Source organism: Bubalus kerabau, chromosome 4, assembly GCF_029407905.1.
Source record: "Bubalus kerabau isolate K-KA32 ecotype Philippines breed swamp buffalo chromosome 4, PCC_UOA_SB_1v2, whole genome shotgun sequence".
Lineage (NCBI taxonomy): Eukaryota > Metazoa > Chordata > Mammalia > Artiodactyla > Bovidae > Bubalus > Bubalus kerabau.
Window position 1 is genome coordinate 137,484,692 of NC_073627.1, and position 13,354 is coordinate 137,498,045.

General features: G+C 50.1%; 1 pseudogene; it reads right to left on the bottom strand.

Annotated features, from left to right (window-relative positions):
• Window positions 1-4,007: 4,007 nt before the first annotated feature.
• The window catches only part of LOC129650986 (liprin-alpha-1-like), a 30,048-nt pseudogene continuing 20,701 nt past the window's right edge, over window positions 4,008-13,354 (bottom strand).

The window sequence follows — 13,354 nt, forward strand, 5'->3', positions numbered from 1 at the left end:
GGTTCTTTCGGTGGGGTCAGAAATTCAGAAATGGCTTAGCTGTGCGATTCTGGCTTGGGAGTCCCTCATGAGGTTATCGTCAAGATGTCATGGAGGGCTGCAGGTTTCTGAAGGTCGTTCTGGGGCTGGAAGATCAGCCTGCAAGATGGCACACTCACAGGGCTGTTGGCCGAGCCTCAGCTCCTCCCCACACGGACCTCTCCTCAGGCTGCTTGAGCGTCCTCACAACATGGCGGCTGGCTTTGCCCAAGGCAGGAAGTCCGAGAGAGAGTGAGGAAGAGTCTGAAATGCCTCTGATGGCCCTCTTTTCAGTAGTTACATGCTGTCATTTCTACCTTATTCTATTCATTAGAAGCGAGTCACTAAGCTCAGTCCATACTTAAGGGGAGGGAGATTGGGTTCCCTTCTGAGCAGAGGAACACCCCAAAACTTGAGGACATAATTTAAAACCACCTCAGCAAAACCCCAGGGACAGCAGTATTCTGGGAGCTTCTTTCGGCTTAGACTTTGTGACGGACTACGGGACGGTACCAACTGTCGCTAGCCCCCCTCCCTCCTCCCCAGTCAGAAAGTGGCCTCAGCTGGCTGTGTCTACAGGGCCTAAGACCTCTGGGTGTCGGCCACCGTGTCCTCACTCTGGAGATCACACTCATTCTCCTCTAAGCATCGCACACCTGGAACCCAGCATCCTGGGCAACCCAGGGAGCATACCACATCCTCTCCCACAAGTTGGCTCCAGCACCAGTTTTTAAATATTTACTAATTTGGCCATGCTGGGTCTTAGCACCAGTTTTTAAAGAGTTACTTATTTGGCCACGCTGGGTCTTAGCTGCATCGCGCTGGATCTTTTAGTTGCAGCATGTGGGATCTTTAGTCGTGGCATGTGGGATCTAATTCCCTGAGCAGGGATCAATCCCAGGCCCTTTGCATTGGGAGCATGGGGTCTTAGCCACTGGAGCATCAGGGAAATCCCAGTAGCATCATTTTTTGAAGCAATAAGACAAATGGAGCCTTCGATTTGATAAAGTCTCAGCCAATTCTGATAAAGAGTGCCTGATCACATTTCTGAGTTTTGGGCAACTCGGCAGGATGTCAAAAAATTGGGCCCAATCACACGTACAGGCTCATTCTATGATTTCCAGGACACAACAGTAAATAACAGTTCATGTTCAACAGGCCCAAAGAGAACAGCCATTGTGGGTTATCTACTGTTGCACAGTGAACCACCCAGAACTTAGTGGCTGCAAACAGCCACACATTCTCTCTCATCAGGCTGTGGGTCGGGGGGCTGATGGGGGCCTGATGTGTGGTCGATCTCCAGTGGGGACACTCCTGCGTCCACAGTCGGCTGGTGGGTTAGCTGAGGTTGGCTGCTCCAGGGTAGCCATGGTTCATGATGGACAAGCTGGCTGTTGGCAGGGATAATGATGGGAGTCTTGTCCTCCAGCAGGCTGGCCTGGGCTAGTTCACAGGGAAGTGGCCAGAGAGCAATGCTCTCAAGGCCCTGGAAGCTTGTCACTTTGCCTCTTTCTGTTGGCCAAGCCAAGTCACAAGACCAGCCCAGAAGCTGTAGAAATATGCCATGCCTCTTTACAGGAAATGTTGCGAAGTAATGTGGCAAAGGGGGCAGTTACAGGCCAGGGCAGGAGAATCATGGCCTCCTACAATCCCCTCCATGTGTGGTCTTCTTGACTTGAAGCTGAAGAAGAGATTGGATAGAACGCAACATCTTCCCGCTGTTGTTATTGTTGTTCTGTTGCTAAGGCGTGTCTTACTCTTTGCAACCCCATGAACTGCAGCACCCCAGGCTTCCCTGTCCTTCACTATCTCCTGGAGTTTGCTCAAACTCATGTCCATTGAGTCTGTGATGCAACCTGACCATCTCATCCTCTGTCTCCCACTTCACTGGATAGAACTGAAGATCTTCCTGCTAAAAACTCTTTAAAAGCAAAAAAGGCAGCTTTGAAACAGAGTTAGAAAGATCTATTTCAAGCCAAGGGCCAAAATCGCACTGAATAGTGATGTGTTACTAGTGGTCTCATTAAAGTCAGGGACAAGTCAAGGATGTTGTGATCACCTCTGCAAATTATCAATGCTCTGAAAGTTCTAGAATGTGCTATCAGAGAAGAAAAGTCAATAATAATTGTAGTTGCTGAAAGAGGGAAATAAAATAGCCACTGATTGAAGATGATATGATGGCCTACCTGAAAAACCCGAAAGTATCAGCTGAAACATGGTGATAATAGAACAGCTCTGTCAGGGAGTCAGATGCTAACAACTCTCCAGAGTTATTGTTGGCAAAAGAATCAGTGTACCTGCTGGAAACTGCAGCGGAGAAAGGATGCAATCCAAAAAAGCAAGGTGCTGGGAGAAATAGAAATACCCTATGATTAAACTTAAGAGGAATAAAATACCAATATGCACAAAAACGTAAAGTTCTACTGAGGAACGAAGGATGGAAGGAAAGGATTGGGGGTGGGAGGGAGGAAGTTTGTATAGATGGATGGATGGATAAATGAACAGATAAATGGATAAATGAACAGATGATTGGATGGATTAATGAGTTGATGGGTGGATGGATGGATGGGTGGTTGGATAGATGGATGGACTGATAGACAGATGGAAGATGGATGGATGAGTGGATGAATGGATTAGTGAGTAGATAGATGGCTGGACAGATGACTGGCTGACTGGATGGACAGGTGGATGCATGGATGGGTGGATGGATGGATGGATGAATTACTGAGTGGATGGGTGGATGGATAGATGAACAGATGGCTGGCTGGCTGGAAGGGTGGATGAACGGAGGATGGAATGAATAAAGCAGATGTTTACACTCCAATTCTAAAAACATATTCTACAAAATTGAGTAGGAGCTGGGCAATAATTGTTTTCCCCAGAACAGTGACAAGTGTTTGGAAACGGCCTAAGTGCTCATCAGTGAGCGGGGAGGTACAATCTGTGGATACCCCACAAGGAACAGCCCTCCCCCTCCTTCCTGCCACCTTCCCCATCCCCAGGAGCTCATCAGGATTCTTCGCATGCCCCACCCCCAACCCCATCCTCACGGGGGTGCTGCTTGAGTTCACCACCTGTTAAACTCAACTCATAAGAAGCTCCCTTTACTGAGATACTTTAATAAAACCTCCGGGGAACCCTCAGCACCTTCATTTCTAAAAAGGTGGCTCTGGTGAACCCTCGGGCACAGAGAGCAGAGCAGACACGCTAGGAACAAGGGTGATTGACCACCCTCACGCTCACACTTAGAAACAAGGAAGACAAACGGACGAGAAAGCCTTCACGCTTTTTGTGTAAAATAACTGTGAGCCTGAGTCAGGCTCCACCTGCTCCTCAGGGCAGGTACCTCTGGGAGGTCACGTCTCCTCACCAGGGTTCCTCTCCAGAGTGGACACACCAAGCGTGGGGACTGAGCTGTGTCCTGAGTCTGCACTCGAGAAATGAGGAGCTGGCCGGCCCTGATCTCCTGGCAACAATCCACGTTTCCACCAGATTCGTTTTAATTTTTCCAACTAGGAGGACCCTCTTACAGGACTTTCAAGGTCTTCCCACGTGGAGGAAACTTGGATGAGCATGACACGACTTGGTGCGACCTGGCGGATGTATGGACTCTTAAACCCTGAGAGCCCAGGGTCTACAGCTCCTGAAAAGGAATCTGCTGAAGAGGACAGGCCTGACAAGTCAAATGAGGGAAAAACAATGCAGCCTGGGGGCTAAGCCTTTTCTCTTTCACTTTCTTGACATTTATATTTACATTTCTTTTAATACATTTTCAAAAACTTCCTTTTTTTTTTTTTTTTTTTTTACAATTTTCACGTTTGCAGAAGTCCCTTTTTCATGCTTTCAAAAGCTCCCGTTTCTCTATTACACTGCCACTGCAGCCCAGCTGTTACAAAGGTGATCTGTCTGAAGTATTCAATCATCTATCTTTTAACAATACAACTGCCGCAAATGAAAAGCTGTCATGGTTTTGAATGCTAGAACCTTATTTAAGCTGGAACAGTGGACATCTGTATAGAGAACCCCGGAAGCGACACAAACGGGGCGCGAACTCTCCCTACGGAAGGAGGGAGGTGCACCGTTCTGGACGTGGGAGGGGCGGAGGGGCCGGTCAGGGACATGATCTCCTGGATCGCCAGCGCAGCTTCAGCAGGTGCAGCGGGTTGCTGATGCCGATCTCACGCTGGATCTCCGTGTCCAACAGGGCAGGCACGATGACGCCGCTCTTCACGTTGGCTCGCAAGCAGCCACGTACCAGGCTGGCATCCCGACTCAGAACTGGGACGGGAGACAGGAGGCAAGAGGTTATGCATGGCCGTGGAGGGACTGACACACGGGGCCCAGGACGGGGGTGCGGGTGCGGGTGGGGGTGGGGGGGCGCATACATACCTCCAGCCAGACCACAACAGTTGGCCCGTCCCACTGTGGGAAGGCACGCCTTGTCTCCAGGCTTCCTCCAGAAACTCATGCCTACAAGTAACGAAACATTCAAAATTCAAGAATCACTACTACACACGGGTATAAAACAAGTTAACCTAAGTATTTATTCTCTTTATAAATTTGCAAAAGTGAAATAGTATGCATCTCATCATTTTCCTTTAATCTTCTAAGCCATCTACTTAATGAGAGTTCAGACATATTACAAAGAACCCTGAGTCATGAAATGCTGAATGAGTCCCCGCAATTCCTTATAGAATCACATCCTTCCCGATGAAAGAGTTATTGCCAACCTTAAAGGATTCAGAAGTCTGCACATCCAAGGGAGGAGGGTAGTCAAGGAAAAACATCCACTCTTCCCTTTCTAAACAGTGAGGACAGATACATAGAAGAAGAAACCACACCGGGGTCTGAGCAGAGGAACCTGTCCCTGAGAGAGCTTCAGGGATGCACAGCATTTCACACCAGACACACAAAGAGCAGCGCAGACTTTCAACACAGAACACTCTAACACAGCAAGCAAGGAGAGGGGTGGATGGGGGCTGTTTCTATCCTACACTGCTGTTCAGCCAATTAGCTATGTGCTAAATTAAGATACTGGTCATTCTTTTTTGACTAGGCCCCTGTGTGGCTTGTGCGACCCTAGTTCTCCAACCAGGGATCAAACCCCAGGCCCCATGCAGTGGAAGTGCAGAGTCCTAGCTATTGGACTGCTAGGGAATTCCCTAAAGGTACACAGTGGCTTTTCAATACACTCAAATGGCATTAGACTTTACTTAAGATTGTGAAGTCTATGTGTGGTTAAAGCTCGAAATGGTTCACATCAAATTTCAAGTAACTGTTCCTTTAAGTCAACCTTAAGTTTCCTAGAATAGTAAATATTCTGTTTTCTAGGAATAATTATACCAGAAAACACAACAGGTATCTTAATAGCTCAAGAAGTGAAAGTGAAAGTGAATTCACTCAGTCCTGCCCAACTTTTTGCAACCCCATGGACTGTAGCCTAGCAGGCTCCTCCACCCATGGAATTTTCCAGGCAAGAGTACTAGAGTGGGTTAGTTACCATTTCCTTCTCCAGGGGATCTTGGATCTCCCAGGGATCAAACCCAGGTTTGCCACATCGGTGAAGGCAGATGCTTTACCGTCTGAGCTACCAGGGAAGCCCCTTAATAGCTCAGGGAGAGTTTTTAAAAAAGGCAAACTTTTTAAATTCCCATATCCCAGGGGAACAAGGCATGTATCACGTGCCTGGAGTTTGCGTCCCAACCACAACCACCATCCAGAAGCAAATGGAAGACTCGCTTGGCTTCTGCTGGGGTTTATTTCCTTCCTCGGCTATAGGATACTGCATCACTCTGCTGTCACCGGCTCACTCTCAGCTGAAACCTAGCTTTACAGAGACAGCTTCAGAGACGAGCCTGGGGGGCTACCTGCTCTGCGGAACGCTGTGATGACCCTGCTCGGGCCACCCTGCGGGGCTACTTAGCTCAGACCTCCTCTGCCCCCTCGAGGGTCAAATTTGAGACCCCAAGTACAATTCGTTAAAACACTTGCTTAGCAGTCAACTGACGTGGCATGCTTCCTTGCCTTAAAGTTAGAGTCACAGGAGAAAGACATTCGGAAATACCGTGAATTCTATGGGGAACAGACACGCCCGAGAGAAAGCCACACCATCTGTGGATGACAACGGGCACTTTAAAGCAGGACATGAGCACCAAGGTCAAGCTGTCTTTCCTAACAAGATGGCTGTGTGAGCTTCTTCCCATCAAGTGCTACACACGTGGCACCACCCAGACAACAGGTGTGGCCTTGTTTTCAGAGACTGACCGTCCACACAGCCCAGCACCTCCTACGAGGGTTCGCTGGGCTCCCCTTCACCAACACCATGCCCCACTCCTGCAGCGCTGCTCAGCTCAGAGCCTGGAGCTGGGGACGAGCCCCACGGGGAGGCTTCAGGACACACACAGCTCAGCACACCTGCTGACTCGGCTTCCCCTGGAGCTGGCGCGTGACAGTGTCCACCAAGGGGAAGAGGAAAGACAGCATTTAGAGCAGGAGGTACGTGATGCCTGAGGGGAGTCCCCGCACGCCCGGGACACTGCGATGACCAACAGGGATGCGGACGGTCCCGCGGCCTCGGCCTCCCTTCCTCACGGAGCGTGTCAAGCACGTGGTGAGCCTGCAGTGCTCTCCCTGCGAGTTTCCACACAACGTGAAAATCTGAGATTCACCAACCCTCAAAAATGCTCTGAAAGTGGATGCGTTGGCTGTGTACATTTAGCAATTAAAAGAATAACTTTGAGACAAATTGGGCTTAATAGAAAGAAAAGAGTTTTGAGAAACAAACTGATTCTCACATCTATAATGCCAAAAATGTTAAACTATATTCAAGTGATTTTTTTTCTGGAATACTAAAACATTTTTTCACGTTTTATAGATAAGGCATTTTACCTGAGTCAATGTTGTCTCTGGTTGACTGACAGAACTAAGATTATCCTCTGTGGTCAGAAAATCTTCGTACTTTGAATTGTTCCCTATGAAGCCACCAGAACCTCCTAGAGTTTGCCACGTGTAGCAACAGAGCAAAGAACAACCCACTTGTGCATGTGCGCACACACACACAGAGTTAGACATCCACCTTAACACCAGATCCAGAGAAACCTGCCTACCAGAAGACACACACACGCACACACACACCCCTAGACACAGGCACCAAATCCACTGGGATTCCTTTAAAATTATCCTACCATCACTTTCAAGAGGCACAGGGCTCCTGAAACTGACGACGAGGCGCACAGGCTCCTTACTTGCGGGCGTCCCTCAGGTCCCCGTGGCTGGCCGTGCACAGCACCCCGTCTGCAGCCGGTCCAGCCGAAGGGACCGCAGAGAGGTGGGGGTCGAGGTTTCACATTTGATGGTGGTCTTGTCATCTCGTACCTCTTCCCGTAAAGCTGGCAGCTGAGGGAATGAGGTAAGTGTAAAACTGGGTAACAATAGACTGTGTCGAATATGTGAATCTGGAGCTCTGTGAATCTGGAGGTCTCAGGAGAGACTGGCAGCTAGCTGGTCACGTGGAGTAGCTGTCCCCATGACGGCGTTTCTGTCATCGAATGTGCCGGTGCTGCTCTAGTGTGACCACCCCGCCCCCCCAGGTGGCAGGGACCCCCACGTGACAGCCCCCAGGCTCGCTCTCTCCGCCTCATCCACCCTCTAAAAGTTTCCCCAGACCCTCAGTAGGAGTGGGCGCTGCTGCGGGTGTGAGTGTGAGTGTCCTTGTGCCCCATGTGACGTTCCACGACTAACCGCAGTCTGTGTTTGCACGCTTCCTCCCGCACTCTTGGGACCAGGAAGCGTGGCGGGAACGCAGAGGCTGGATTCTGCTACAGTCAGGACTTACTCCTGCTGAGTTTCGGGGTGAGTACAGGCTGGCCTGGTCCCGCAAGGGCATGGAGGCGACACCCTAGGACTGGAGGGTCAGCGGGTCTCTGGAGGTCAGCCCGGGAGAGCCCTCAGCAGCAGAGAACATGACCTTGGCACCTGGCTGCCGCCGGAGTAGTCAGAGCACGGCCCGAGTCTCCCTCGCGTCCGTGCACACGGGTGTCCCTCCCACAGCAGCAGTGCTGCTGGCCACGCCCTGCGTGCACGTTCTCAGAGGGCACAGGGCCCAGAGCATCAGGGTTCACGAGGCTGCCCTGCCCTGGGCCTCTCCGTCCGGAGGCCAGTGTTTAACACTGAAGTGCACCAGCATTTGGGGGTCGGCCGCCGCTGAGGGGCCACCGTCCCTTGCAGGTGCTGCTCTGGGTGGTCCTCTGGTGGGTCCAGCCCGGGAGCCCAGCCCTGCTCCAGCCGCTCTGAGAGCACGAGGCTGTCTGCTCTGTCCTGTTCAGGGCTCAGCTGGAAAGCTGGATTGAGTTTTAAGTTTTTTTACCAGCAGCGTTTAGCTATATGTCAGAATAAAGTCAGCCACAGAGTTCTCTCCTTGATCTGCTTGGTCCTTCGTGTTTCTCTGGATTCTCAAAGCAGCTGAAGCCCAGAAGGGGGTGGGGGTGGGGTGTCTGAAGGGGCAGGGGCTCCGGCACCAGCCGCCGTCCCTGGACTGACTCGTCTGTTTGTTTCCAGTTTACCTGCACTAATTCTGCAGGCGATTATACAGCGTCCAGAATACGACAAAGACTACATTTTGAACTCAATGCAATCTTTAATCTGTTAATACTTGTTATATGGACCCTAAGATATTTTATTACAGAGTTTTTAATTAGTGAAAAATTCATGAATACCACAGAGAAAATATTTTAAAATTTAATGTTTCTTATATTTATGTAAACTTATGACTTCATTTATATACTTACTTTTTCTTGTATATCCGGGCTATGAATCTCCTTTCAGATCAGTTCATGTTCTGATACCTGATTTTAGTCTTTCAAATGAATGTACTGTAATGCTTGTCTGTATAAATCCTATGAACAAATATAGGGCTTTTGTAAATGATGCATTTCTTGTAATTATTCTTGTTTAATTTTTAAATGTTAAACCATGAGAGAAGGGGTTTTACTGCGATTGTAAAATCATCATGACACGGTGTGCATTATCCTTCCAGAATGTAACCAAGCTGTCCAACAATCACTCTGAAATGAGCGAACTTAATTTCAACCAATTGTTGTATTTTAACGACTGACTTAAACTGTACTTTTTTTTCTAGGAAGACATGCTTTTTGTCTGCAGTGTGAAGCGATTTAAAAGTACTGGGTGTTAAATGTGAGCTTCTAATGAAATTTGGGCTGAAAGGATGACTAGAAGACGACTATGAAAATCTCTCCTGTAACCTAGTCTCTGTGGACCTGGATCCCTCGCCTCCAGTGAGACTCTTCGAGGACCAACCGCGGTGCCCTGCACCCGCTGCGGAGCCATCGAGCTGAACACTGAGGGCGCCACATCCCAGACAGACAGACAGCAGAGTGCAGCTCTGACAAAGGCCTTATTTTTCTTGTGTAAATCATCTCTTTACATCTGTTTGTAAACATGTTTAAAGAATGGACCTAGGGGTACATTTTTAGATTTTGATGACATAGCCATTTTGGATAGTTTAAGTAGCAAAGGTAACTTTTACTTTTTCGGCAGCACATTAAAAAAGCTAGTAAGAGATGCGTTCAGATGATGCTGCCTTATGCAGCTGATATCTCGGTAGACAGAGACAGCATGTCTCTCTACATGTGGGTTCTGCCTTTAATTTCCTTGTACAATTCATTGTTACCATTCTGTTTTTCTATTAATCTTTTGTGATCTTCCTGAATATGTGACAAAGTATGTCCAGTCTACTTTTGAACTATTTTTATCACAGTATTATTTATTGTTTTCTTTCAATAAAGTCAGAGCTTCCCTGGTGGCTCAGAGGATGAAGCGTCTGCCTGCAATGCCGGAGACCCGTGTTCGATCCCTGGGTTGGGAAGATCCCCTAAAGAAGGAAATGGCAACCCACTCCAGCATTCTTGTCTGGAGAATCCCATGGACAGAGGAGCCTGGCGGGCTACAGTCCACGGGGTGGCAAAGAGTCGGACACGACTGAGCGACTTCACTGCACTCACTGCTTCAATAAAGTACTGGAGCAAAATTTCCCGCTGCCAATAGAGAGTGCCGAGGGTAAGCTGTACTCTCAATGAGAACAGACCAGAGCTGGTAATGGGAGCCCGTGTCATCACACGGACATTCTGTTAAGAGAAACGGATGGATACAATGGAAAGGCTAGAAGGCGGAAGTATAGGTGTCCCCAAAGGACGACCGACTAGGTGTTCGTACCCTTGGCTCCGGAGACAAGAGGCTTCATCACTTCAGCATCTGTGGGGACAGGGCCCCTCTGCTGCTGAGGCGTGGGCAGCGGGCCGAGGGTGGGAACAAAGTGCAGGTGTCAAGGCTCACCGTGGATCCCAGGGCGGGGTGGCCGAGGGCAACCCTGATGCGGACCCGAATGATGCACTAGGGAGTGTGCGTGTGCATGCTTGTGTGTGGGAGCTTTTTATGTTATTTTAGTCAACAGTCTTTATTATTTATATATCCATAGAAACAAGAATGTAGCAAAGGGAGGTGGGAGGGAGATTCAAGAGGGAGGGGATATATGTACACCTATGGCTAATTCATGTTGATGTATGGCAGAAATCAAATCGATATTGCACAGCAATTATGCTTCAGAAAAAAGAACATAGCAAGGTGGTCAGGAAAGTATGAAAAAAAGATTTCTCATATTTATAATCAACTCTGCGTACATCTGGGAGCAGGCTGCCCACCATCATCACACCTCCCACCAGCATTAGACGTTTGCCCCCAGCATCAGGCCCTAGTCCAGGATCAGGACCTCCCCCAGCATCAGGCCTTAGTCCAGCATCAGGGCCTCCCCCAGAATCAGACCCTAGTCCAGCATCAGATGTTCCTGCCCCATCATCAGGGCCCTCCTACAGCATCAGGTCCTCCCCCAGGACCAGGCCCATAGTCCAGCATCAGACGTTCCTGCCCCAGCATCAGGGCCCTCCTCCAGCATCAGGTCCTCCCCCAGCATCAGGCCCTTCCCCAGCATCAGGCGTGGCAGCCCCACTTGTTGGACACTCCTGAGCACACTTAGGCAGCCCCAGAGCAGCAGGACGATAGCTCTTGCAGGAGGTGCATCTTTAGGAATCACCTGCGGAACAACAGTAGCAGCTGGGGTCTGTTTCAGGCCAAGGAGAGGCAAAGAAGAGGCACTTGTGCCGGAAGAAGCGGTGGGTGTGGGCACGTTTCAAAGCTCTGCTTCCTCCCCGAGGGGGCTTTGCTCTCCAGCTCTCTCACGTGGTCACTCGAGGGCCCCAGGGCTGTGTCCTTCCAGATTCACGGTCTCCTCGATATCTCAAGCCCAAGTCCTGAGTTGAGTCCCGGTCTGGTGTGGCAGAGGGCTGGGAACACAGAAGCTCAAGGGCTGAAAGGATCCCAGGGGAACAGTCGGGCCCCAGCGGGTGGCAGAGCAGGGGATGAGGGTGGCCGCCCACAGAGGGCCCCGCAGCAGCACTGGAAGGAGAGCAGGGATGCCTTAGCTCACTCGGGGACGTTGCCCGGCCTCAGCGCCCAGATGTTACCACCAGCAGCTCTGGGGACTCAGAAAGCTCACTCGGGCCGTGTGAGTGGGCTCTGCTGACCATGGCCTCGGTTTTCATTCCGGTTCCATTCCGGTTCCAACTGTCCCTCCAAGGGCTCCTCTTCCGAAGGGCGCATTTTCTTGATGTGGGTGAACGCATCCCTGCTTGTTTCTGTCAGCACTGTTGTCGGTCATCGTGTGTTTTCCTCTTTACAATCTGTGCTTGCTGCTCTTCTAACTTAGGAGCAGCCCTTATTTTCTGCATTTCCTAGTTGTCAGCGTTCACTGGGGCTTTCCAGGTGGTTCTAGTGGTAAAGATCCTGCCTGCCACTGCAAGAGATAACAAGAGATGGGGTTTGATTCCCCTGGAGGAGGGCATGGCAACCCACTCGTCTTCTTGCCTGGAGAATCCCATAGACAGAGGAGCTAGTGGGCTACAGTCCCTGGGGTCACAGAGAGTCAGACACGACTGAAGCAGTTCAGCACACACTCAGGTTTTAGTTCAGTCGCTCAGTTGTGTCCGACTCTTTGCCACTCCGTGGACTGCAACACTCCAGGCTTTCCTGTAATTTACTATCTCCTGGAGTTTGCTCAAACTCATGTCCATCGAATCAGTGATGCCATAGAACCATCTCATTCCTGTTGCATCCACCAGAGAGGTGGCTGGGGCTCGGCAAAGTGCATGGTCACACTGCATGGGTGTGAACCTGCCCTCACCACTCCCTAACCGCATGACCATCACTGTCTCCTCCTCTGTAAATAGGGAGGTGGCAGCACCTGTTTGGTAAGGGGCACACACAGCATCTGGTATATAATCAATGCACCATCCATCTCAGCGTTATATTTATTAATAATAAGGATAGCATTTAATAATCTGCTTTTTCTCTCTTCTCACTTAACTGTGCTCCAGACCATATCTGTTTTACTTACCCCTATACATCCCACACCCAGCACAAACAAGACACTCAACAAATCTCTGGCTGAAGAGGCAGGAACATACCCTGTCCTTCAGGAGATGAAGCCGAGTGAGATGGGGGCCTGATAACACTGTGTGATGAGGAGACGCCAGGAGGACCTGTGTGGCTGTGGGATGGAGTAGGGGGCATGGGCAGAACCCATGATGAGCTCCTGGGGATGGGGAAAGTGGCAGGAAGAAGAGGGTGCTGTTCCTTGTGGGGTGTCCACAGATTTTACCTCACCCCTCACTGATGAGCCCTTAGGCCGTTTCCAAACACTTGTCACTGTTCTGCAGGAAACACTCATTGCCCAGCTCCTACTCAATCCATTTCGTAGAGTATGTTTCTAGCACTGCAGTATAAACATCTGCAATATTCATTCCGTGCTCTGTTCATCCACCCATCTGGCTAGCCATCTGTTCATCCATCCGTCCACTCACTAATCCATCCATCCTTTAACTCTTAATTCTTCCATCCATCCACACATCCATTCATCAACTGATCCAATCATCTCGGACCCTAAAGAAGACAGACGCCTCCTCTGCTCCTCCCAGGAGGACACCCAGCGTGAGTGACAGGAGCCTCGTGGGGACAGTGGGGGAGACACAGAAGAGACACGCATGCAGACCCTCCTCCCTCTGAACGGTGAGGCACCCACCTGGTCCTAGCGCCTCCTTGCCGGGGTGTCCAGGCCGGCCCTTCTCCTTCTTGCCAAACAAACGACCGATGGAGGACTTGATGCCCTTCTTCTTTGGGGCTTTCTGCAGTGAGTCCTGGCTGCTGCTGGGGTTGCCCCCGGGGCTGTCTTGAGAGCCTGTCGAGCTTTGGGGAGAGAAAACAACCTTTA